The 26,989-nt window shown below is 40.5% G+C and overlaps 1 protein-coding gene across 7 annotated transcripts in view; it reads right to left on the bottom strand.

The window, feature by feature from the left end:
• PCDH11X (protocadherin 11 X-linked) overlaps positions 1–20,563 on the bottom strand; it is a 491,669-nt gene extending 471,106 nt beyond the window's left edge. For 6 of the 7 annotated variants that reach the window (XM_062627447.1, XM_062627444.1, XM_062627450.1 and 3 more), the window contains exon 1: positions 20,069–20,563. The gene's annotated coding sequence lies outside the window, so the exon portion shown is untranslated. Of the gene's footprint in view, positions 1–18,701; positions 19,968–20,068 lie in introns of those variants that run through there. The other variant, XM_062627446.1, reaches the window with a different exon arrangement.
• Between the last annotated feature and the right edge of the window lie 6,426 nt (positions 20,564–26,989).

A 26,989-nucleotide genomic window follows, 5' to 3' on the forward strand; every position in this document is an offset into this window, starting at 1 on the left:
CAAGCTAGCAGTTTCAGTCTGTCATTAATTCCTGAAATACCTTACACTCAATCACTAGCACTCAAACAGTATTCATTTTGACTGAACACCGTACTGGGTCCGCATGTACTGATGCGTGACTTAAGATTCTGGCTTTTCACAGTTTTCCTTATCTCCAGTTTAATGTTATCAATTGCTGACTTTTGTCACTGTCTTTCTTTTAAACAAGCTTCTTTTTTTTTTCAATTTGAAGTGCCTAGAGAGGGAAATTTCACTCTCACGACTGAAAATAAAATTGGTTTCAAAAAGAAACCTCTCTCATAAATCTGTATGTATGCAGCTATAGATCAAAGACATGAAACACAGACATTTACAACAAGCTGTAGCCTCAGTTTTAACTAAAATGGCAACAATATAGATATTTAAAAGAATGAAGCTAATGCAGGTGCATTTTCATATAGCATCACAAACGATACCAAATCCCTCAGTGAATAATTCACACTGTCACTGTCTGTGAGAGTCTGTTCACCTCACAAGAAATGCCTACTGTAGCTAACCTTAAATACCTCAGTGCTAAATATTTGCATCTACGAGTTTCAAGTTGAAAGAACAAACTGATGTATCAGTACGGGAATCTGCTGGAGTTTTGAAATCTTCAGCAGCCTATCAAGTCCTTGCTGGCAAGAGGAATTTTTATACTTATCTACTTGGGAAAGGAAAAATAAACCATGGAATTTTTGAGGTTTGTGTGAACATTACTATTGCAACAAAGTCTTATCCCTTTCTCACACTTTATAAGGTTTGAATAGTCTGTAAGTACCTATACAAACAGGACTATATAGCAAGAAGGTATGTTTTGTAGCAATTTTGCAGTAGCGTGGCCCAAGATTTTTAAACCCTACAAGGCCTCTTCTGATCTTCACATACTCATTTTAGGAGTAAGACTAGATGTGATAAATAATCCTGTTAATAAGAATTCTAGCATTCTCTGAGAATTATTACTAAGTCATATTCAATCTAGACATACTTTAATGCACATTCTGGAATTAGCATTTGACATTGTGCTGTAAAGCTATTTAGAGCTCAAGCTAAGATCTTTGCAATTTGTGAAAGATATACACTACTATTTCCAAAATAGTAAATATTAATGGGACATAGATAAGAGTCATGCTCTAGGCTACTAAGGATTTCATAGCCTAAGTCCTTGGATATTTTTAACTTTGGTGGCAAATTCTTGACTTAGGTTCTCAAATCATCAGATGATGATGATGATTTAATCATGATGAGATTTAATCATCAGATGAGTAGGATGATGCAAACATAACAGATAACTGATAGCATTCTGCTTAGTTCCCCACTTCATAGGAAGTCCCCAAATTGTTGATGTTGGAAGGGTCCTTCAAAGGGCTGTAGTCCAGTCTCCTGCCCAAATATGTGTCAGTGCTAAATTCAGACCAGATTGCTTCAGGCTTTGGCCAGCTGGATCTTAAAAACCTCTACAGGCAGAGATTTTACAGGGTTTCTAGCCAGCCGGCTTCGCTGTCTGTATTATGACAGTGGTAAATATAAGTTCCAGAAGTGAAGAGAAACAAGGAATGAATTACTTACATTAAAATTCAAGCATTGTTTTGAGGAATTTGTTGGGGGTTTTCCCCTTTTAGGGGGTCAAAAACCTCATTTACTCTATTGCAGATACCTGTTTCAGAACCACACAATCATGACAGTAACTAGTAGTTGACAGCAATGATCACCCAAAACAATCCCTAGTGATTACACAGGGGTGACACTTAAGCAGTCATTATACTGGTTGACAGGTTGAACAACAATCTGTATGCTTACTTAATATGCAGACACCTTATAAATAGCTAATAAATGATTAAATGAAATTGCTGTTTTCATAATGAATTAGTACAAGATCTGTTGTACATAATGTTTGCAATATTTAAATGGTTTAACATACTCCAGTTATAAGTACTCTGCAGCTGGCTGTTACAACACAGATTCATCACTTAAGTATTTTTAAACTGTTTATATGTGTCATTACAATTTTCCAGAACTTGTATAATTTGGGTTTTTTTTTTACCATTCATAATTTCTGGGGTCAAAACACAGGCCAGTCCTCGGGAAAATAAAGAAACAACAACCGTTCCCTTGTTGGGCAGAATGGAACAGAGCAGAAATGGGGGCTTGATTTGCATCACACTTGAATATAAACTGCAACAGCTGCTGCATTTGATCAAGACAAAATTTCTTTACCCAGATCTCATTCTGGGAAGCAAAATGTCATTTTTCCTAAATCGACTGTGAAGCTGAGCCTGGTTACATAATGCGCACTCTTCCCAAGTTTCCAGCATGCTGTATTTGCCCAAAAGAGACTTGGATCATGGACAGATTTTGTTCTGAATCTCCAGTAATTCTCCCACAAATTTCCAGTGCCTATGGAGTTACAATGTGTCCAGTGCTACAGACCTATGTTGCAGACACTTAAAGGGTAAAGGGGAAATTTTGGCTGCTCCAGGATCATTCTTTTCCAAGCTGATGGGTCCTTCTGTTCACATCTGTGTGATTTAGCCTCTGAACATTTTTAAACCTTGCACTAGGCATCACTCTTGTTATTCCAGGAAGAGGCCATTATGGAAGATGGTAATCAAAATATATTTTCCATATTTCATATTGAATGTGCAAGGAAAATGCATTCATCTATGTTCTGTTGCAATCAATCTGTCAGAACCTGTAGAGAACACAAGATGCTGTATACTGTGGAAGCAGATGTCATTTGCTATCTGAACAAACAGGTGAAGTAAAGTGAAACAACATTGGTCTTATCAGGTGAGGTCATATTTATGTGATATGATAATGGACACACTAATCAGAACTGTAAAATCCCTTACACTAAAAAAAGAAAAACCTCTTAGCATCATACTAAAAATCTTATATTTATAGAAAATTTCTGCAACAATCAAGAAAGTATCACTGGCAGTCTCTACCTAAAGCGATAGTTTATACAACTGAGAGCAGAGCAATCTCTCATGAACAGAAATGCAGAGTTAAATGGCATCTTGCCAACTCCATGGACAACAACATGCATATAGTATACACCATATTCCCTTTCAAGGTGCACTGAACCATGACAAATATGCATTACTTTACATAGATAAAATTTCACACACAAATTGTCATCACTCTGGTTCTTCAACCATTATTACAGTGAGTCAAGTTTACTTCGGGTTGAGTTGAGTCTGCAATTTTATACCCATTTCCCCCTTTCTACAGTTTCATCACGTTTTTCCTGAAAATAAGCTAGTAGGGCAGTATCTTCTGCTCTGCTAAAACTTGCATCTCATTTCCCTTCAGCGAATCTCCACACCAGTCACAGGACATCATCTACCTTACAGTCCCCTTCCTACTTCTAAAATAAACACATACTGACAAAAAAGACATGACTAGCAAGGGAGCTGAATATTGAAGAAATTATATACTTCCTCTATATTAAAACCAAGTCCCATTTATTGAAGTGCCATGCATTCCCTTTGCAGAAATGAAATTGGATGGGTGTGAGTTAGGGTAAACTTCCCTGAAGATCTTGAGTAGTAGGATTCATATCCTATAAAACTGCCAACATGTCATTGAGCTATTAAACAAGCCTTTGATCTTAAGGCATGTTGGTGCCATTGGGTAGCATGTTGTAGATTTCAAGCCTCCAAAGGAGCATTTTTATCAAAGTAATTTCCCCGTTTGGATTTTATACACAGCAGTACTGTGAAGGGTGCACTTCTGCATCTCTTACATAACTTTCCTCTGTAGTAAAAAAACAATAGTCTTCTGTGTTAGAATAACTGTCTCTGCAAAAAGTCTCCCATTTGTCCCCAAACACCGTTAAATCATTTGGTGTTGCCGTAAGCAGACTACCAATCAAGCCCAGCCTGAATCATAACATCAGCTTCCCAAAAAACTTAGTTTAAAAGAAATGAACTAGTTTGACTACTGCCATGGTTCCTGTGTTCAGCCATTCAGTTTGAAGCTACTCAACTCTCACTTTGCTTTTCCCTGTTAAGCATTCTGCATTAGAACCATCAATTTTATCTGAACATTTTAGCATTTCCTTCAGCACTTGGGTGCTCCTCCATAAGAATTTAATGTACGCCCTGGTTCTTGTTCTCTGCTAACTTGGCAAAACGTCTCAGGCTTTTTGATATTTTGCTCACTACTTCAATGTTTTGCCTCAAAGCTTCTCTTTATTGCAAGGCTCCAGTGCCACAGTATCTTTGAACACTTTCCCTTCATCCTGGCACTTTGCCTTGGTGTTGCAGCATATTCATCTTCAGTACTTAGGTGTTTCAACCATGTACTTCTACAACCACGTCTTCACGGCTACAAAATTTCCCTCTAGGACTCTGTCTAATTCTTTCCTACATAGGTGGTTCTTTTCAGCTCCATTGTAACTTTAGTGGGCTCAAGGCAGGGTCTGACATATCTTAGGCAGCAGCATGACACAGTGCTCCTAGATAACACAAGGTACTCTCCTCCATCCCTCCTTCCCACCCAAAATAAAATTAGCAAAAACTACTTGATAACGACCATCAGCTCCTGACACAGAAAATCAATGCGATGAGGTTTGCCTCATTTGTTTTCTTTTCTTATTCTGAGACATTAGAAACTCCTGCAAAAAATCATCTCATGAGAATTTTGTTGCTCCTGGTTGGGTAGTCTGTTTGAGTGGTACTGCCACCAGTGCTCCTGGTGTAGTACTGCTGTTAGTGCTATTTTATGTCTACTTGGAACACATTTCACTCTTCTTCAAATCAAATCATATGAGTTTTTCCTGCATTTTAAGCCAGAAAATACGAATAGGTAAATGACATCAAGCTTCAGCTCTTTCCCAGTATATCCAAGTCTAATGTTTCTTTAGTGATCGTGTGTTGGTGCTTGCTTTTGTAAAGAAATTATCATGCAGCATTCCAAATTTCAATATACTAAGTATTCCTGGATCGGTGTCAAATTCACACTGATGATTCATTACAAAAATATACTAATAAGGATTCATTTACCAACATTTTTCCAAAGGTGACTGCTTGACTGAGCATACATGCCTAAGTTAATACATTAGAAATTCTCAAAAGCAAAGCAAGCAGGTCTTAAGTGCTGAAAATATTTTGTTTCATTAAATACACCAAGCTGAATTTTTATATATGTCTGAAAAACAGAAATACTGTAACTTGGAGTGACATGACAGATACAATCCATGTATTTTTGTAAGTCAGCACAGCTCAACAGACATCAATCATGATGTGCACATTTATATAGCTGTAAAAAAATCTTATACATATATGAATGTTTACACTAGATACTGTAAATATATTCATCTCTCTTAACACTGTCTTTAGTCTTGTAGGGAAAAAATCCAAAATTACAGATTCCTTCCTATAAATAGTTCAGTTTGTTTTTTTCCCCTCATCTAAGTGATGTTTGTTAGAGTTCTATCAGTAACATACTGGTCACTAAGATGAACAAATTGCATCAGGACCCCATCACAAGCCATCCAACTTTTAAATCTTACTCTTCAGGAAGTGCTGTGCAAGAGAAGGGGAGAAAAAAAAAAAAAACAAATGAGCCATGAACAGCATTCTTATTAGAGTCCTCATCATGTCCTGAAAGCAGCAGGGGTTTGAGATAATGGCAACATGAAGCTATTTACAACTTGTTAACCTTAACACTGGGCTCTGAGAGCCAAACTGTCTGTGCACTAGCTGGCATTTTTCCTAAAACCTTGCAAGCCTTTGTGAAGGAAATAGTCACAGGATGTCAAATCATCATTTGGAACCCATTGCTTTCATAAGAAGACATGTTGCTTTTGGGCCTGCATCTGTGGGAAAAGTAGAGATTGTGGGAGACAAACAGGCACAGAAAGGTAGCAGTGGACAGTGGATACATAAAAACTGGCAAAATGTTCTCCAGTCATCTAGAGAAACTACAGGCCAAGTGTACATTCCTGTAAAAAGGGAATGTAAAGAACGTAAGATCTAACATGCTGCAACACTAATATTTAAGACATACCCAAACACTAGAAAACATGTCACAAGACCCTCCATTAATCACCAGTAGGCTACATTGCAAAAACCTATTCTGCATGAATGAGTACATTCCTTTATGGTTTGTGATATTTGAGTATTAAGCTAGAGTGGACTTAATGTCTTTATTCCTGTCTTTTTACCTTCATTGTCATTTGCACTGTTACAAATGCCATGACTGAACTCTACTGAAGAGGATTCTGCACATGGGTATTTCCAATCAGAGATTGATTTTACTGGGACTGCTTCCTGAGGAAGCTTGTTCAAAACCTGTAAACTCAATATTTATTCAGGCCAAGGACATAAGTTAAGACTTTTATGACCACAGCAGGTTCATACGTACATGTAAGAAACCCATCCATACATATACATTGGAAGACTCAGTGTATTCTTTCGAAAATACTAAGAAAATGAAGATAATTCAGCACAAGTACCAATACTCTTGGTATTACTGTGATTTCATGTTGGAATCCTGAATATTTCCAGTGTGACTAAGACCAGATTCACAGTTATATACTGACCTGGTGGAATCCTGTTGTGAATGGCAGTGTCAGCTGAAATTCATGCTATTCATAATGATAAGGCTCTGTGAATACAGCAGTTTGCTGTGCATATTATTTGCAAAGGGTGTGACCTCTTGGAAAGCTGAATGAATGTGAAACTACTGTTGTTATGTTCAACAGATGCGGTTAGGACACAGTTCACGTTCCGTTGCTATCCAAGTTTTCAGTGCATTTATGCTTCATTGAAGAGCTACACCAACAAAACAAAACTAATGCCGAAATTCCTCCTAACAACAAACAAACTGTCTTCTTCATGGCAGATCTAGAGCTTTCTGAAGCAGCAGGGGCTACTAACCACAAAAAAGGTGTTGAGAGGAATCTTAGATGACAGATCTAGAAGTTTGAAGCAACCATTTTTGATCCATTAGTTTAGAAATAGGTATCTACATTTTCTCTTTTATCAGTATATTCAAAACTGTTCCCTTCACTGCATCTGTAATACTTCAAATGAAAAAAAAAAAATTAAGGATTAAACAAACTGTTTCATCACAAATGATGAGGTTTTACTAGCATGCTGCTGGTGCAGTCAAGCTTGAGTGAGCAATCGAGGGTATGAAGTGCTTGGTGGAAGGGCAAGCCTTTTAGCAGTCCTGTGCTGGCACTTCTTGATTTACTAAAAAAGTAACTCACCAGAGGACTGAGCTGAGTTTTTAGGAATTTATTCTTTTAATCTACAGACCTTTTATTAATTAATTGTTATTTAATTTTCATAAGGTCTCTAAGTTGTTTAACTTGCAGTAAGGGTTTTTCTTTCTTCTGCTGCAATGCTTTCTCTAATCTAGAGATTAAGTGCTAGTCTCGGGCTTCTTCCCTTCAAATTCAGATCAGCGCTGTCTTCCCTGTAAAAGTCTTCAGACAAAATAGTGAAACTGCTTCTCATCTTGCAAACTTATTTTTAATCATTCTTTGCATTTCGTTACATAATGCAGCAGTACAGACCATTTAAAGAGAAACAGCTTTTTGGTTTGTAAATCATCTTCAGGGTTTCTGTTTCAAAAGAAATGTACAGATAACTCACATTCATCTTCTCTTTAATGACTACTCCCAGCAGAATGTTTACAGCTTTTTTAACCTGTAAATCTGATGAATCTCTCAAGAGATTCATTAAAAACTTGAACTGGATTTTCTTCTCTTACAACAAACAATACTCTGGTAATGCCTTCTAATAATGAGCACATTCCAAGGGAAATTGAAAATCTGAGGTTTCCCAATGGTTATACAACCCATACACATTACTCATGATGGCAACTCTACGTTTAAATTACACTATCTTGTCTAGCTATGATTGCATGCAAGTATCTTTTGAGAATTTTTATGGTGGTTCAAATAAGGAAAGGACCGGAACAACCGTCTGTTTGTGGACACCACCTTAAATCTGCATAACACTGTTTTCTTGTAGTTGCACTTACACAGAAACAGAACCTGTTCATATATATGTGCCTGATTCAGAATGTTTAATGTGAAGTCTCTACTGTGAACACTTGTATAGCTTAATAGAGAGAGTCTGGATTAGCACTAGAATAGCCTAGATAGCTCACTTTATATCCTAACCATCTACGGCTCTGTGTCCTGTTCCTGAGCATCAGTCAAGGAACAGCTTTTTCTGAACTACCACTGGTTCACACTGGCTCATCACAGCATTTCTTTAGTTAAGATTTGTCTTATAAAATAGCCCATCCCTGAATACAAAATGGAAAAAAGTCACTGCTAAGTGTTCCCAGTCGAAGGCAAAATTAGGAAACCTAAATGATGGAGAGCAACTCAAAACGAGTTCATCCCCTCCTCCACACAGTGAAAATAAAATGGCAAAAATCATTTTCTGCTGGAGATGACTAATTATACTGACATTTTTATATTCAACACCATCAGGGTTGATCATCTCAAAGCAAGCCTAAGCCCCTTGTCTAAAATACGTGCTAGCAAGCATAGAGTACATGTTGCAGATCTCCCTCTACAGCATACACTTTTTCTATGAATATTCTGCATATTTAGGACATTCTATAACATGCTGTAGATCAGCAATTTAGTATTAAATTTCCTAGTGATGGAAAATGAGTCCCTGTGTAGGGTTCATCCTGGAACTCAGGAAACTTTGATTTCATTTCTTGGCCTACCAAAGGTTCCCCTGTATACCATCTGCTCTGTTCATTTATTTAAAATCCACTTCTGCAGGGTTCTGAAAATACCAGACTGAGAGAGTCTAATGGTACAAGGGCAATACAGCCTTTTATACACAGTCATGAAGATAAACAAATCATTAGGATATGAAGCTTTCCCTTGATGTCATCTGAAGGAAACAGTCCATCATGGTGGAACAACTTTGTTTAATGGCCAAGCAACTACAAATCAACTGCAAACAGCAAACATAGTGTAATATTTTAATAACACCAGAGTAGTTTTGAAGGGAAAGTGTTCTTGTTCAAAGAGCAGCAGCAGAATGGGTAGTGAAATGGTACAGCAAGAAGCAAGGGTGGAAAATAGTGAATGAGTACACTCAGTATTTTGCTGAGCTTTCAGTTAAAATTGGCCCACATAAATCAATGCAAAACTATGGAAATAACTTTAAACATAAATTTCAGTTAAATTTAGCATATGCAGTCATCATGATCCTTTTACACATTTAAAAAACATACCAATGACATCGTGTTATACAGGCAGCATGGAAAATAAGTGAAAGTACCTGAAACAAAGAAGCAGTCTAATCTAACTCTAACAGCAGCAAATCATGAATCCTAGTTGAGACTCAGACACCTTCATCACTTCTTTCCAGTCTACGAGTTCTGTTTGAGTGCCTGCTTCAACAAATAAATCCATGCTGAAACAAAGTATAAATTAGAGCTTCTGTAAAGATCTTTCTTTTTTTTTTTTTTGGAGAATTTTTAATAACCTTGGTTTCATTTACTCTTCTGTCTAGCAAAAGTACTTAAATTTCTGCCCATAACCATATTGTCTATTTTCAGCCTTATCTTATTCTCTTACTCACACAGTCCATATATGGACCCTCTCTAGAAACTGCATTTCTAGTGGTTTTGTAGGGAACCTGTCAGTCAACCAGACACTCTTGTAGTAAAGAGCACTAAACCATCAACGTGAAGCATCGGTAGAACACTCTTCACAAATACAAACAGAATTACACTCCACCTAACGTGTCCACTCCAGAAAACCCTCAGGAAAAAGCTGTATTAATGTGTTTGTCTTACAGCTCTGAATGTCGACTTAGGTCTTGCAGACCTAACAAAACAGAATTGGTCTCAGGTTTCCTTGCCCTCAGCTTGGTTTATAAAGCTGAAGCTTCTGCTTTCCCGTTGTTTTTTACAGAACAAAACCGTACAGCAGGTCTTCCTCAGAAGGAGAAAGAAAACTAAAGCATTTCATAGATCAAAAGCAGTCCTTTAAACTGTATTCAGAACAGCGCTGCAGAAAGACTGTGAATAGGTGACTTGTTGAAGTGGCAGCCTGTCTATATAACCTCAGTTCAAGGTTATCCCAGTTCAAAATTACCCCAGCCAGCGCACACTGAGACAAGAATAGCAACCAGCGTTGAGATACGTAACTACACCTCGGGCTCCCATTTACAGGGTCCTTCAGAAAACGGAGTAGGATCTCCAAAATCTGAGAAAGAAATGAGCTGTTGCCAGCCCACAGGGGATTTTACACATTCCTCCCTCCAAAACAGTTACAGCTGAGGTTATAAGAACTACATCAGTCAGAACTGCGTGTAGGAAAAGGAAAAGAGGAAAATCTGCCAAAACTGTGGTTCACAAAATGATGGATGGCATCCCAAATCTGTTCTTATGGATCACAAAATAGTCTATTAAAAATGATTATTCCCTCAGCGATCAGACTAAATATCTGAGCATGTCTAACTTTTGTGAAGCTCATCAACAGGTATTTAACTTACTGCAGTGGCTTCCAAGAGCATGGAGGATTTTGGAATTTCATTGCGCTAGCTGCACTGTCCCTTAGAGGTTCCCTACACTTTACTGCCTTCCCTATCAGACATATCTGCAATGTCACAGTGTTACGTACTCATATATACATACAACCATGTACACAGCAGTTAAAGAGATGTCCTGACCAAGCTGTCACTTTGATCACTGAAGCATCCCAAATTTTTCAGCAAGCAGTTTCTTTTGGTTCACTCCTATCTCCATCAGCCACTGTCTCACAGTTCAGCAGATCAGCAAAGTGTTGACTTTTCTTCAGCAATGACTAAATCAAGGCATAGATCCAGTACTCTGAAGTGACTGAATTTTGGGAATGTAGTTAATTCTGCAATAGCCACACTGTACCACCTGCCAGCCTCATCTAAATCACTTACTCTAAACCTTTTTCCAATGATTTCTTTCAAGCTTTTTTACTGTTTATAATACAATAAAACCTAAAAGTACTGTACCTGCCAAAATGAATTACATGTAAGGAACTGAGACCATACACTCTTTGCAGACTGATGTTGTACTATTTTTGATTCAGACAGCATTTCTTAAATACTCATTTTTGTTAAGTGCAGTACGACAAAAACACAAACACTGATATTAAGGGGACTCATAGCAAATGGCATTTACATGAAGCCAGATTAAGCTCTTATTTCCCCATTGATGTTAAATAATAGAAAAACCCCTCTGAAATCTGCTTTAAGTGACCAAGATGAAAAGATGTCCAAAGAAAGCAGCTACTGTTATGCTGTGTATAACACAGCACATGGAGCTAAGCATTCCCAAATAATTAAGATTTTTGGTAATTTAGAAATACCCTACACAGTGATTCCAAAGAGAGCTACTCAGACACAGAATCAGACCAAAACCCATTCATATTGCTAGAAAGTTCTTACCAATTTTGAGCTGTGTAATGCAATACAATCACAAAAACAACTGTCCTATCACAACAAATGTACCAGCATGTTTACCGTTTTCTCCAATTTAAGGGACAATACACTGGGTTTCAGGTTTAGCCCACCATTCCATAATGAATGAAAATAACCTATTTTAATCATAAATTCAGGCAAATTTCAGCCAGTTCTTTCTATAAACTCTTCCTTCAGTCTTTTAACTTCTGTTTATTGTCTCAGCTTTTCTGGCTGAATTTTAAAGTTTAGATGAACAGAAGAAGTTAAAAGGGTCTCCTTCTGACTGGAATTCACGCTTAATGTGATTGTCTTAAAATATAACCAGGTCTTTTTCCAGTGCTGAAGTTAACAGCTGTACAGGCTGGTTCATGCTTAACCATGTCTACATGATGAGCCACAAAATACAGAATGTTAAATAAGAAGTAACAGGCCTCAAACTCAACCCACACCATGATACTGTACAGCCTTACTATAATAGAGTCATCTCTATGACAGCTTTTCTAATTCTTCTGCTCCTCCTAAGTATTTTAAATCTGCTTGAATAAAATAAAGTTCATAAAAGGACATAATTCCTTTTTTTTTTTTTTAAAAAAAAAAAAAAAGCTTATTCTGTACAACTCTGGTAGAGACTGCGAGTTTTTAGCTTAAGTTCAGAGTTATGCTTTTAGGATTTTGATGGAATAACCATCCTTGATTTCCACCATGTTTTGAATGGTGGATGTGACTAGATTTAATGTCCCTAATACTCAAATGTAAGAAAACATGGACGGGGTACAAACTGTTACTATGAACAGTCTTTAACAAAAATGGTACTGTTTTCAGAATCACTCAGAAGATTCCTGAAAGCAGACAAGCTTTAGGCTCTTTGGGAGTCCAGCTCACTCTGAAAATGGGACTTGTACATCCAAACTACAGAAGTCCTTTTGAAAATGTTTGTCCTGCTTCAGTTCCATGGTAAAAATTATTCATTTCCTGCTTTTCAACTTCAGTTAACAAAGTTAATTCAAAGACACGTTGTTTTCAAAGAGCCAAAAGAAACTCAGTTTCTCTATCACTGAAGAGGAACCTGAATTCTTTATTACTTGTCTCCTCCTTGTTGGAAAAAGAAGGCAGGGGCTATTAACAAGTTTTAATGTACCTGTTAAAATGACACTTCTTCTTCTATTAGATCATATCCTTCTACTCTGTAATGTTATGCTCTAATAAATGATTCAATCAAATTTAAAAGGTGAGAAAGAGTGGGCAAAATTTTCTTTGTTGTCAGGGGACAGGAGAGAAAAGCAGGAATTTGTAGGTGCTTTCATTAAAACATTCACAAGTGACGCAGGCAACACCAACACTCTTTAGCCAGCCACTGGCATTTGGTCATCACAGATTCCTCTTCCTTTAGCACCCAAGCTTTGTGTCATTCAGTGACGCTCAGAGCCCAGCACTGGCACAGGACCACAGCCACAACATTTACTGGTTCGCTCCTCATGATAACACTGCTGACATTCAACACACGCTGACCTTACTCCTCAGCTCAGAGAGCAGCTTCTGACCACATGCACACACAACACATCTCTCAGACTATTAATGTCTTTGCTTTCTGACTCACCTTCACTGTTTTTCAAGTGGTCCACTTTTTTCTGATATGCCAAAAGTCTTTTGCCTCCCCCCCTATACCTTGAAACACTGTGAGCTAGTGTTCTGTGAACTCCTCCCAGACATGCCTTGTGTTATGCTTTATGGTACCTTCAGAGCAGGTCTTGAAAACAGTTTTCTTTGTATATGTAGCTAAAGCTAAACTGTGAAAGATAAAAACTAACTGATATTGGACTGAAGATACAAAAAAAAAAAAAAAAGTAGAACTGATGGGCCAGAAGTCTGAACGCTTCTGAAGAGGTATTTAAAATATTTCTTTTGGTTAAGAAAGTATAGTTTACAGGGTTATCCTACAGGCATTGTCTTTTTAAAGAGCTTATATATGAAAACCAAGAAGGCAGGAGAAGAATATGTGGATACCAAAATGTTCTATTTTGTAGTCATCATTATTCCAGACTGATTATATACAATTAAAATACTTATTTTCTAGTATCTAAGGACTTCTCTATAATTTTCATTCCTCAGATTTAAGTAATGCCATAAACTATTACATATGTACACATCTGTGACTGTTTTCCTCAAGTCTATGGCAGAACCATAGAAAGTGAAGCAGTAATACCTGCTACTGCAGCTGCTGCTTGGCCAGAGGAAAAGGCCATTCTTAGTTGTCTGAGAAAACTGTAACCAATGAACTAGGACAACAAACCCTTTGATTTACTTGATATCCAGTTTTCTTTGGTGAGTCAAAAACTTACAGATCTCCTGAATATGAATTTTAAAAAGAACTCTCTGATAACTGGACATGACACATACTTGTCTGACATAAACTTAACTGGTCTCTTGTAGCAGTCTGATTACAGGAAACCATTATGAAACCCTGCACAGAGTCCCTTCACTCTGGTGAAGTCTCACATGTGGACAAGGCAGGGAGATGAAGAGAAAATTAAATTTATGCATGTCATTCCCAATTTTCATTCCCAACATTATTCCTGTGTTGCCTTGTATGCTAGATGTTAATTTACAACACATTGCCATGTACATTTTCCAAGGGTCAATTAAATAACTGACAAAGTAACGCCATTACTCCATTTAATGATAGCCTTAGTTTCATGCCTTCTATCTTGCATGTATTTATAAATTACTGGCAGCAACTGTAATCTGAACAAACTACTACAGTGAGGTCCCAAATTATCTGAGTTCAGAGTTATATATTCACATTACAGTTCCTATTAAATCACTATTTAATGAAGTTTCAAACACTGGAGTTGCTCTGGACTTTTCTTTAGAGAATGCTATGGCACACTTTTCAGCTATCTAACATCAACAAGTCAAGTCTAGATCTTTCATCATAAACATTATACAAGGGCCAAGCAAATCTCTTCCCAGGTTGTGAAACCAGCCTTCACCTTGACATAATGACTCCTGTGAAAGCTATGCTCCATTTCAGGAAGCTGCCAGCATACCTAAGGAAAACCAACGATCCAGGTAACCATGTGCCTGCTGGGACACACAGTTTCATGCCCATTTGTCAAAAACCAAGGAGATCCATATTTTTATAATTACAAAAGCAACCACAAAACCTGCTTAAATGACTATAAACTGTGACTTCCAGTAGCAGAGATAAAACCCAGTTCCACCCCAAAGGCATGAAACTTCCTTTCTCAGGAGGCTTATCAGAAAATGTGACCTTCTAATGAAATCGGCCTTACAGCTAAAGGCAGGCAGTTCATGCCTGGTTTATAACTGTTCCCTATGCTACATTGTAATGGCACCTTCAGTTCTGTTACCCCCTAAATACTTTTTACTTTTCTTTTGGTGGATATGTGTGCATTGTATGTGCCAGGAACTAAAGCTGGAGACAAAACTGGCTTCAGTGTGCCCATGTATGTGATCACAGATCCAGTAGAACACAAATTTCCATACATACACATTTATTTCTTTAGCAAGATAGCACAGAGCCATAACAATGATGGTGTTAGTAGCAGGTTAAATGAAACCTGCTGTGCCTAAAGCGCTCCAAACTTTTACTTCATTTTTTCCCCTTTAGCATGGATTTCATGCTACTTCAGTAGACAGCATAAAACACACATTATTACTAATTAAATTCCTGCAAAAATAATACAACCATGTCCATAAGGCTGTAAGAGGTAAACACTGATATACAAACAGAGCACATCACCAGTGACATCTTATTTCTAGACCAAAAACATCTCCAAAATAACCAGATCAAATCAAAGTAGTACGCAGCGCAGGATGCTCCCCTGGCAGGAGGATGAGGCAGGCAAAGTCTCTGAGCACAGTACACTGCCATGTTAAACCCCACAGTGATGGGTTTTAAATACCACCTTTGTAATTTCACTGCTGAGTTTGGAAGACTCCAATAACTTCAATGTTCACCTGTGAGAGCATATTTAGCTCACTGCTGATCTGTTGATGTAGATTCCCCTGAAATTCTGTAATCCTCAAGGAGACTATCGCAGCTTAACTGAAGGTAAACAACAGTCATATCAAAAGAACTTCCGTGCAAAGTTAGTGCTGTTAAACCAGCAAAGTTCTGACATCCTTGCAAGCAAAACTCCTCTACAGCAACACCTTCTACCCCACATCAACATGCCAAGCTCCCGAACAAGTGGCAAAATTTCACGTAATGCAAGATGCAATTATGGAAGGCCCTGTTCCAATAGGAATTTTCCCACAGACTGCAGGAAGCTTTGGCTTGGGCTACGTTGGATGAAGAATGCTGAATCTTACGTAGTCTGTGACAAAACGTGAGATTTCTAAGTGTATCTGAAATAATTTTCAACAGGATATTTGTTAAAGGAAATGACAAAAGACTTCACATGAAAAGAATGCTTCATTATGACCCAGGTACAGAAAAAACTTTTATAGTTCCTTATTTACTGTCGAAACTACTGTGAATTGATTGTATCTACAGCCTAAGTTCCACAGGCATTTTTATCTGATTTCTAATTTTTACATTAACTCTCCCTGGTGCTCATGAAGCCCCCTATGCGAGTGAGGCGGCTTTGGTGGGGTTTCATTCAAATGGGACAGTGAATTTTTCTTTAAAAATAAAAGTTATATCTCTCTTTATTCATCTGCACCGGAGGTAGGAAATACTGTTATTATCACTCCAAATGTATTTTCCACTAATCCCACTCTTATTCACAATATAACATCTTAAAGACAAATTTAAGGGCAGTTTAAACTCCTTTCAGTGGAGCTTTTACATGTGCAAAAGCTATAGAAGCTTTTATGCTTCCTGGCAAGTCACTGCTAATTCAGAGACCGTAATTGAAAAAGACTGTTTTAAACCTCTTTTCCTTACTTTACCATTGGATAATGAGAATGGGAGTCTCCCCACAGATCTTAAGGGATAATCAAATTCCCATTTCCACCCGAAATTTCCTGTTTCATATTACTTGCCTGTATATTTGCAAGGAGCATGAATGTTCCGAAGACCCAAGAAAGATACAGTCACCACTATTTCATTGCGCTAAAGACAGACAAGTGTTCCAAATGTCCTCCCGGTGACCTCATTGCAGAAAGAGGGAATTGGGACAGATGCCTATTATCCCTCTTATGATTTTTTAGTTCAATGACAAAACTTTCATTCAGATAATACTCATTTATTTCATCCCATCCAAAATACTTGGAATACAGCAATCTGTATCTTGAACCCACTTCATGAACATAGGTATCAGACAACACGTGCAACTGGAACACTGAATTCACATGTATTTTTAGTTCTGGTCTTTTAAATTCTAACCTGAAATATGCAAAAAGCTACTGTAAACAGTCACTTTATTGCACAGATGAAGCAACCTCCTCACTGTTAGGAGATGGCTGTCTAACTGAGATAGGCACTTGTCAAAGATGTGGGGATGCTGTAGAAGAGAAGGTGGTGTTTAAGTGTAAACTTAGGTTTAGGTTGTGTAAAGTGGCAAGCATGATTACCACAACGGCTGCTCTCAGGTGCTCTCTCTGGCTCTCTTCAGCCGCAGCAGCCCCCAAATGCTTTGAACACCCCACTAATCCCATCGACATGTTTCAAATATGTGTAGTTCTACTTCACTTAGGGAAAGGAGAACTTCACTGGTTAAGATATAGGGCTTGGGGCTTTTCTTGTTCTTGTGACTTAACTCCCAAAGGAGCTAACTGGAATAGTGCCAATGGCATTGGATCTAATGCAATCCGAAACTGAACCATTGAACTAAGATATGACTAACCCCTACTTTGAGCCAGCACTGTTTTCCTTTAAGAAAAGCCCTACTGCCTGCTCAACAATCTCAGGCCCTTTTACAATCCAGGTATAAGCACTCACCTGGATCCACAAGGGGCTTCCTAAATATGAAAGGATTTTTTTCCCCTTTTTCATCTCTAAATTTTATAGGCAGGCATTATTTTCTACTGAGCTTTCTATAAATTCCATTTAACAGTGCTCTATTAGCAAATGCCAAATGTTATTTTAACTCCACTGCTTAGGATAGCTTTTTTTTTTTTCCACTATGTGAATGTGTTTAACTTAAGCTTAGCGCCTATTTTTAAAACTAGCTGTTAAATCACTAAGCAAATGGGTGTTTTAATGGAATGACTGACATATCCTTAACTATGGGAGTGTGAATGGCTCCAGTATAAGATTACTCAAGTCCATGTAGAATACAAATGCAATACAGGACCACAGGTTCAGATCTTTGATCTCCTTTTTTGCAGAAGCTGTGATGTATAAAGCCAGTTCCACTGAGCAGACCCTACTACACTGAATATAAATTATCCTTTAACTGTAGCAAGGCTCACATTTAAAGAAATGCTGCAAGGATGAACAATGCAGCCATGAAGCAGAATTCTCCTGTAGCAAAATGCAGACCAAGATCTGCACAGATAACCATGGTTTCAAAAGACAAATTTTCCTCAGCTGCTATTTGATAAAAAATACAGTCAAATCTGGAACATTTGCACTTGCAGAAGTACAATTAAAGCACACTGCTTGCTCCTGCTATAAAAAGTGAGCTAGGAATACTCGCTTTATTTTCCAGATTAAGCATCATTCCCCTAAGAAGCATAACAAATTATATTAAAACGTGGAAATCAACAGTCTCAACTGAATATGGCTTGAAATTTAAACACATCTTTTCCAGCTATCTCTTTAGAGGAAGAACCTTCTGCCTACTGAGCTAACACTAAGCTCCCTGGAGTTTAGCCATGAATATTCTAAACCCATCTCTTACAATTCACTAAAAGTCATCTTTTGCCAAAATAAAATGCTTCAGAGGAACTCAATGCGCTTACACTGCTTTTCCTCATTTTATGTAAAATAAGTGTTTCCATCTCAACTTCATGCCAAACATGCGGCAAGAGAGAGGCTGAACTGTGGAGCTCTCACCTCACATTTTGTACACAACTCAAATGGGAGAACAGATCACTTTGATAACATCAGATCTTTGGGTTTGGTATCCTCTCTGTTATTTGGGATTTAACCAGCTCTTTTGCAGTTACAGATAAATGCTGCTGAGTATTCCCACAGAAATTACCCTGCTGCTCACATTAGTTAGGACTTAAGGACTAAGAAATGGTGCTTTCCCACTCTGATGTTTCTTTGCATGCCAACTTGGGGAGGGGAGGGAGTAACATTAGTAAATAAACAAGTAACTTTATTCCTACCTTACATCTTTTTACCTGTGTGATCTGACAGGTCAATGCCACTTCCACTGATGGCGTTAAAATTTGGCTTTGGCTTAATCTTTCTGTTCTCATCAGGTTTCCTTTTGGTAAATCTTGAGGAAGGTGCTCTTTGTGGCTCAGTTCTCCACGCCAGAATAAAAATTAGCACAAAAAGAATGCAAGGGTGAATTCATAATATCTACCTCAGGTCTGCCGTGCTTCAGTCAAGTTCAACATCTTCTCCCCTCCTTTGCCAACTGAGATAAGCAGCAACAATGATTCAAAATGTATTACCAACTCAGGCTCAAACAGAGGGGATCAGGGGGATCAAGTTCGTCTCTTTCAAGCTCACAGCTCCTTTTGCTGTCCGAGAGGGGCAGGTGAGTCCCTGTTTGCCTCTTGATGCACACCTGGCAGCTACTTCTTGCAGGAAGCTACACCAAGGTTGCAAAAGGCAAGTGAGATAAATCCTCTGCTTCCCAGATCACCTACAAGGGTTCTGCAGGCTGTGCGCTTTGTGCCATTATGGCACAAGTCACAAAGAAACCATCCTTCTCTTCCCAAATGGTAACATTCTCTCCTTGCCTTGCCGTGTTTTCCTCCCTCCTTGCCTTGCTGTGGTCTCCATATATGAAACCAAGAATTCATTGGCCATCACTGCAATGCCTCTAAACAATTCTAACTGTATCCAGAGCCCGAGTACATGAAAACCTATTTCAGCTTGATCTGGTTTCTATCCCATTCTGGTACTCCACATACACCGCAACTTTAAGCTTACAGACATCCCTTCATGGTTCAAGAAAATCCTTCAATCAAAGAACTTCATTTACAATCCAGCACAGTTTCTGCTTCCCGGTCTCTCCACAGCAGCTAGGCGTTAGGATGCAATCCTCATTTAATGCAATCTCCATTACAGGATTACGATCACATCAATAAAATGTTCCATATGGATTTTTCCCACCCCTCTCCCTCGCTCATTAATACTAGGCACTATATCTGCAGCCCCCAGCGACTCCAGCAGGGCGCTGGATGCTCTGGGGCGGCAATGGGGTACACACACGTTCAACCACACACAGCAGCCAACGCAAACTGCCCGGCAGAGACCGCGACCGCTGGTCCCCCGCTCCGGAGCCGGAGGCAGGTCTTGGCCGCTGTGGGAGCATGGACCGCGGCCACGCTGCCGTACCGGACTAAAGCACATCTATCTCCTGCAGTCACTTGCGAGCCCCGCGTACTTTTCACAGGAGCAGACTTGCATTTTATCTGGTTATCGATACTGCTGATGGTCTGCTGAAAGGGGGATGCTGGACAAAAAATACCATATAAAATAACATAAAAACACCTCTTTTCCACAAGCCCCTTCTTACCTTCAGTGCCTTCTCTGCACAAGATGCCAATCTGCGCGGGCTCCTTAGCACACCATCAAGGCGGTTAGAGTAGTGAAGGCTGCCCCGCTGCATGGAAGTTAGACCGCTTTGCAACAGCAAATCCTCGATCCAAAACACAAGCTGCTTCTTCCCATGCAGCGTGCCGAGCACGATTCATAAGCGACTTCCACACAGGGAACAAGATTATAAAAGAAATAGGGTGGGAGGGGAGAGGTCTCCTAACTTTTAGGTGAGCCTGAGTTTGTTTTATTTCTTTTGGGTTTAGTTAATCGTTTGCCTTTGCAGCCGCAAAAGGATGGAAACGCAGTCGCGCCCGGGAAGCCCCACGCCAGTCCTCAGAGGTCCAGCCGCGGAACCCGAGTTGCGCGGGGGTCTCTGAGCTCGGCGCGGCTCCGCGGGCAGCGCTTCCCTGGCCAGCGGCTGCGGGACGCCAGGTCCCCCGCGGGGAAGCCGCCGGGCGCTCGCCGCCTCCCGCCGCGGGTGGCTGCTGGCCCGGCGCGGCTGCTGCGGGGCCCTGGGGGCGCGGGCTCGCTGCCGGCGGCGCCCCGCAGCCTGCGCTGTCCCGGCGGCGGGAGCTCCTCCGTCTCCGGCTCGGCTCTGCCGCGGCCGCCCGCGCCCCGCTCTGCCGCCGCCAACCGGCCCTCCCCGCGGCTGACATCAGCACCAGGAGGCGGAGCGACGCCGGGGATGCGAACAGCCGAGCCGAGGGGGCTTCCCCCTCCCGGAGCCGCCCTGCCTTTTCCTCTCGGAGAATCCCCCGAAAGCGGCGATGGGGCCGCTCCGCCATTCCGCCGGGAGGGGCAGCCCCGGTTTCCGCCGGCACCCCCAGCCCCGCAGCAGAGGCTCAGAGGGGCCGGCCGTGCTGCGGCGGGCGGCTCTCCGCGCTCCCCCGCCTGGGGCGGGGAGGACCGGCCCTCGGGCCCGGAGCGGGTGCAGCGCTCCCAGCTCGGGGCTGCCAGGCAGCCGGCGGCTCGCCCCTGCCTCCCTCCGCCCGGCTCCCGCCTGCTCCAGCCCCGCGGCGGTGCCGGTGTGGGAGAAGAGGAACCCTCTCGGGCTGCTCGGCTCCGGCGGGCAGAGCGTCTGTGCCCACGGAGGCGGCCGCCGACCTCGACAGCACGGGGGTGCCTCCTCTATCCCCCGGCGGAGCCCGAGATGGGGCCGGAGAAGCTGCCGGCCGATGGCGCAGTTCCCGCTCCGCTGCGGAGCCGCCAACGCGCGATGCCTCCGCGGGGCCGGGCCGGGCCGGGGACGCCGCGCGGTGGCGTAGAGTTGGGACCCGCTCTCCGTGCTTGGCACCCGTGGCGAGGGAGAGAGCGGGCCAGGGCCGGCGGCCAAGCGGCACCTGCCCCGGCGGCGGGAGTCGGGCTCCCGGGGAGCGGGGAGGCAGCGTGGGGCCGCGGCGCGGGGCCCCTGCGGGCGGGCGTCCCGCACGGTTCGTCGGGCGCTGCTCTGGTCTGCGGTCTCGGGGAGCCGGCAGAACCGAAGCGCGGGGTCAGCCGCAGCCTCAGGCGGGGACCAGCTGCTGGGGACGCCTCGCTGGCCCCGGGTGGCCGGGGTGTCCCTCCGAGCCGGGCCCCGCTCAGCGACAGCGGCGCTCGGAGGAGAGAGCTTGGCCCAACCCGTGCATTCTGAGTGCAGGGTCAGGGGCTGCAGAGCGGATTTGAGTTGGTGAGCTCGGCTGTCCATGAGTGCTTGCTTGAAAATGCAGTTTAGTTAATGGTTAATCTGTGGTGTTGGTTTTAATAATTTGGGTATCTTGAATTATTTGCAGTATTTTGCCAGATGCCTGCAGTAAGTGCTTCTCAGTGAACACAATAATTATGAGTAAATAATTTAGCTTTTTTTTTCTGTACTTTGCTGTTGGGTGAGGAGGCAGTTTCAAACTCTTTTGTGATGATCAAGAAAAGACACTGCACTTCCCCTAAACAGCACATTTTGCACGTCTCTTTAAAAATAGTATGAAAATGTATGTGAAAGCCTTGTTTTACCTTCTTCACTGCAGCGAGATGTGGGTGATGTCTCACTTTCATCGCAAAATATAGTTGAAACGCCAGAATTTCTCTGAAATAAAAGTATAGAAAGAGGATCAGAGAATTCTAAAAACAGCTTCTAAAAATCCCCAGTCATTCTGTGACTTTTCTCTATGTTACCTGTTAACTCACATTCAGTGGGATTCTTTGAATATGGACATGAAGTGAACAGTTGCATGGCCATCAACCATGCTGAAACCATCCACAGAGATGTAATTCCTGGTTTTCCAGGTTGTATTTCCATATTGTATTTCAGTCACCTGACCTTGACTAAATGCCCATTGTATATTACTACACTGGTGGATAAATTCTATAAGTTTAGTGAAGTTCTGACATCATTATTTTTGTCCTATATGTGTTCAGACAGCAGAGGCATCTCATATGTCTAGACCCACATGTACAGACCCCATCACCCACAGATTAGAGTTCATGTCCCAGCTGCCATGCAGCACAATGCTGAGAGTAATGCCTGCCCATCAGTTATACCCATTTATTAATATTTCTGCAGATTTTGTAATGAAATGTGAAATAAAGCATATATAAACACCAAAAAGACACATAATAAAAGCAGTGCACAGCTATGTGTGTTTGGTGTACATCACGATTAAGACCAGCTGTCAATCCTGTTAATACCCATTGCATTCAGGTCTTGTTGCAATAGATAGAAGGCATCTCCTAACAGATGACTGTATTTTACACCTAGGGAGGAGCAGTTGATGGAGGAATTTGTATGTATGGTATGGACACTGTCATAATTCTTGTCCCCCCTGCTTCAGATGAAATGATAATAAAGATTATTACTTGAAAAAAAAATATACAGAAAGGAGTTGGAATATTACTGCGAGAGGAAATGACCTATAGGGTGGTTTGTCCTGTGCAAGAGTGATCAACTGCGATAGCATCAGCCATTCCGAAAGGAAAGCAAGTGGCATGTCTGGAGGGGGATGACCCATCCTGCTTTTCAAAGTGGCATCTGAGGATAAGCTACAGTGGATCCAGCAGTTCAGCCTCAACTGTGTTTGAAATACACAGCCAGAAGTCAATGCTAGGGAAAACTGTTTCATTAAAAGGAACCCCCCAAGGTGGAAGGAGTAGATGGCTTATTTAATCGATATTGGAGGAAAGTGGTACCCTTAAAAAGGGCAAACCCCTTTACAAACCAAAGCAGTTTCATCACGAACATGAAGAGTCAAAAGACAGAGAAGATTAACTCTGTCCATGCAGCAGACACATCACTTTGCTACCAACAAACTTATTTCTGTATCTCGGAAGGAGTTGCTGCTACCCTTGATTCAGATCAAGGTCTAAGTCCTGAAATTGTTTGTTACTCTAAGCACATGAAGAGGCCCTACAGGAACCATTCACATGTGAAAAGAGCTAGGCCCAGAGCCAAAGTGTTGCATACTGTGAAGGTCAAGCCTGCTTCGTTTCTAAAACTTGCACTTAATAGGAAAACTCGCAGAAATATGATTTCCATAGAGCACCTTCAGCTGATTCTTCAGGATGCTGGATGCAGTATGGGCACTAGCAGGTCCCTGCGACTGTGGTGCTGGGTGCTGTGCAGACAGGCTTGCTTGCAGAACAGGGGGTGACCCTGCCTTTCCCTGATTGCAATTCATGTGGTTCCTCTTCCCACAGACACTGATTTTTTTATAAACTTCTCCAAATGTAAGGATAAAAGTCTCATAGATACTATACAAGTACCGGCTTTGCAGTCGTGGAATAACCTGTTAATAAAAATGCACTGCCTGTAGGACAAATTCTCAGCATTTTTGCAAAGGTCACATGAAATATATTGCAAGAGTGGCCTTACTTTGGTCACCCAGATAAGTCATGGAGAGGCCACTGTAGATGACAGTCTCAAAGAAAGATCATAATTCACTTTTATGTCTCTATGCAAGAAAATAAGAGACACAAGCTTTCCTTTCCCTACTGGGAATGGGGCATATGTGAACACCAGTGCAGGGAACAAAAAAGAGCTACTTTCACCAGCCTGACAGATGAGGTTGGAGGTCTGTCCCTCTTGAAGGCCTCACATAGTGCTGCTTTGTTTCTTTTTTCCTGTCAGAGCAATAGAAAAACTCAGAAAACAAATTGCAACTGCATCTTTTACCAGGATCTTGCCTCAATCCTGATTTTTATTCTCCCTATACTTATGTGAAGAGTAGTTTCTTTCTCTTCCTTTTCCCTCATCCCCATTTACTGCAAATGTAAAATAAATCCCACTTGGGACCTTTGAGCACTAGCACTGTTTTTACTCCTGCTTTTCGATAATGGAAATTCCCAAGTTTCACCTTTTCTAGGAGTAATGTTTATCTGTGTTGAACCATTCTTCATAAACACCAATTGACACTGCCATCTGGGCTTGGTAATGACCACAAGCATTGGTCATTGAAAAGGGGAAGCTCAGAGCTTCCCCTTTTGCAGTGGTGTACATATCTACTACTGATAATATGTAGGAAGTTCCGACTGTGTTAATTTAGAGGGGTCATGGTTTCTAAATACATGGTTTCTAAATACATTTTGGATGGAGAGCCAGGCACCAGAGGTGTTTATGGTCTTGCAGGTGGTCTATTGTGAGAACTATTACAATACAAAGCTGTGGAGGTCCCTGTACCTAACAGCGGGGGGTAGAACATACTAATTTTATTATCATCTCAGCTGTCAAGTGACAATGGTTTTTAAATGTCATGAATTATGTATACGATACATTCATTTTTCTATTGCACATTTGGTGAGTTCACACACAGGTACCAAAAGGGCATGGCTTCGGCTCGGGTGCACAAGACAAGATGTCAGAAAGACTCAAAATGGAACTTAGAGCACAGGCAGGAGATTGCGGACCCCATTCCCTGCTTGATTACATGTGTCAGGAGCTGATATCAATGACAATGCAGGTGATATTGTAAGATGACTTAAATAAGATAAAAATCAGGCTGAGTCTTTAACCTAGGAATTAATGAAATACCTTTTGTCAAGTGTCCTTGATAACAGGAAATTACTTCATAAAACTCCACAGAAACTGCTCACTTAAATTAATTTTGCAAACTTACCAAGTGTTACACTGTGCTGTTCTCTGCATCTCTTATGAATGTTTGGGAATTTATGTCTTACAAAATAGAAACAAACTAAGAAAGCTGAAATATATTGTGTCTTGTGCTGTACTTTACAGCACAGCTTGTGTTTAAGAATCCATCTAGACATGCAAAAATGCTAGAATAAACAATATTTTTTTTTCTTTATTTTAAATTAGCTTGTACTGGAAAGCTATAGATTTCAGAATGACGCACACTAACGGCATTGCGTATCTAGTCAAATATTCAAACCAAAAGAGACTAAAAGACTTACCTGCCATTATAAATATGAATTTCCTTCCAAGTTAATGCAATTACAAGGGATCTCCTATAAAAGAAAACATACACATAAACCTTCAGGATATTTTACAGGATATTCTACTTAGTAGTAAAGTCACATCCCACCTTATTTTAGTGACTTGCTTAACTCATTTTAATATATAAACATTATTAAATACTATTTAATATTCATTATGGAGCTTCAAATATTGGTTGGTCTTCAATAAATATTTCTCTCTATTTCCCTTTCAGCTGCATTGTGTGTGCAATTAAAGAAGTCAGGACTGAGATTCTGAATGCAGAGTGAGCTGTTTATTCTGGAGAACAATGATGGAAGTGGCCATGCCAAGGTAAGCAGTTTTCCTCCCTGTGTCCGTGTAGGGTACTAATAAAGCAGGTAGATACCTATCCTGACAACTAGTCATCTGGTTTGTGGATAGAGAAACAATTCCATGACACAACAACTATACATCAAGGGACACAGTTTTACTGAGACAAACTTTGCATATAAAGGAAAGATTTGAATTCAGCTTTTGAAAAAGTATCCTTGATTCAGCATTCTGAAGCATCAGTTAGTTATCCTTGGTTGGTAACAAAGGTGTTGAAGAAAAACCCCACCTCATCACAGGTGCTTTGTAAGATTGTAAATAAATAGTTTTTAAGAGTATTTCAAATGTGAAATTATCTATTTTTGTCTGTCCCTGCAGTTCCTTGCTCCTCCTAGAGCTTAGAATGCTCTTTTGTACCACCTGTAGCTGGAGAACAACAGGAGGGGAGTAAATCTGATACTGATCTGGATCTTGGAAGACACATCTTTCTTTCTCACCAGGGTACTCCCTTCAGTCTGGCTTGTGACAAGCCCTTTAATTCCTATGCCAGTCACATCCTTATTAAATATGAAAAGTTATACTTCAATAACATGAATATCTTAAATATTGCTCAGATTATGCTTTAATAAAGAGATATACACACATTCTTTGATGCATTGTTTCATATAGCTCAAATTTTTCACATTCAAAAATGTAATTGATTTAATAGTATTTTACATGCCAAGATTTATTTGTGTGGTCTTGCTGGAGAGCAAATTTAAAATAAATTAAAATAAAGGACTTTTAAATCTTCATCAGACCTGGATCACCTAAACTATTAAGTATATTGTACTTTGCAAAAGGGAAAAAAAAAACATTGCTCTTTAGTAATGGGATTTTTTTAGGCATCCTTTTTGGCATCACTTTAATACGAATGGTATTTGGTGACCATATAATACTGAAGAGAGTTCCTTTCAAAAAATTAGATTTTTAAGGTTTCCTTGAAGTGTATGTATTGAGGAGACTCAGGACCTCATCTAAATCAAGTTGGAATCTGCATTAAACTCAAAGAGTGCGGTGGCCTGTGTGGTTGCTAGTTTGGTTTTCCTTATTTTGCTGACTGAAATTAGAATGTGTGGAATACCAATATTATGAGAAATACTCTGAGAGTAAACTCATCAGGGAACAGAGTCATAGGACGTGTACAGC

This window comes from Pezoporus occidentalis, unplaced genomic scaffold (assembly GCF_034315485.1).
Source record: "Pezoporus occidentalis ecotype Australia unplaced genomic scaffold, CSIRO_AGI_Poc_V1 ctg30, whole genome shotgun sequence".
NCBI classification, from domain to species: Eukaryota; Metazoa; Chordata; class Aves; order Psittaciformes; family Psittacidae; genus Pezoporus; species Pezoporus occidentalis.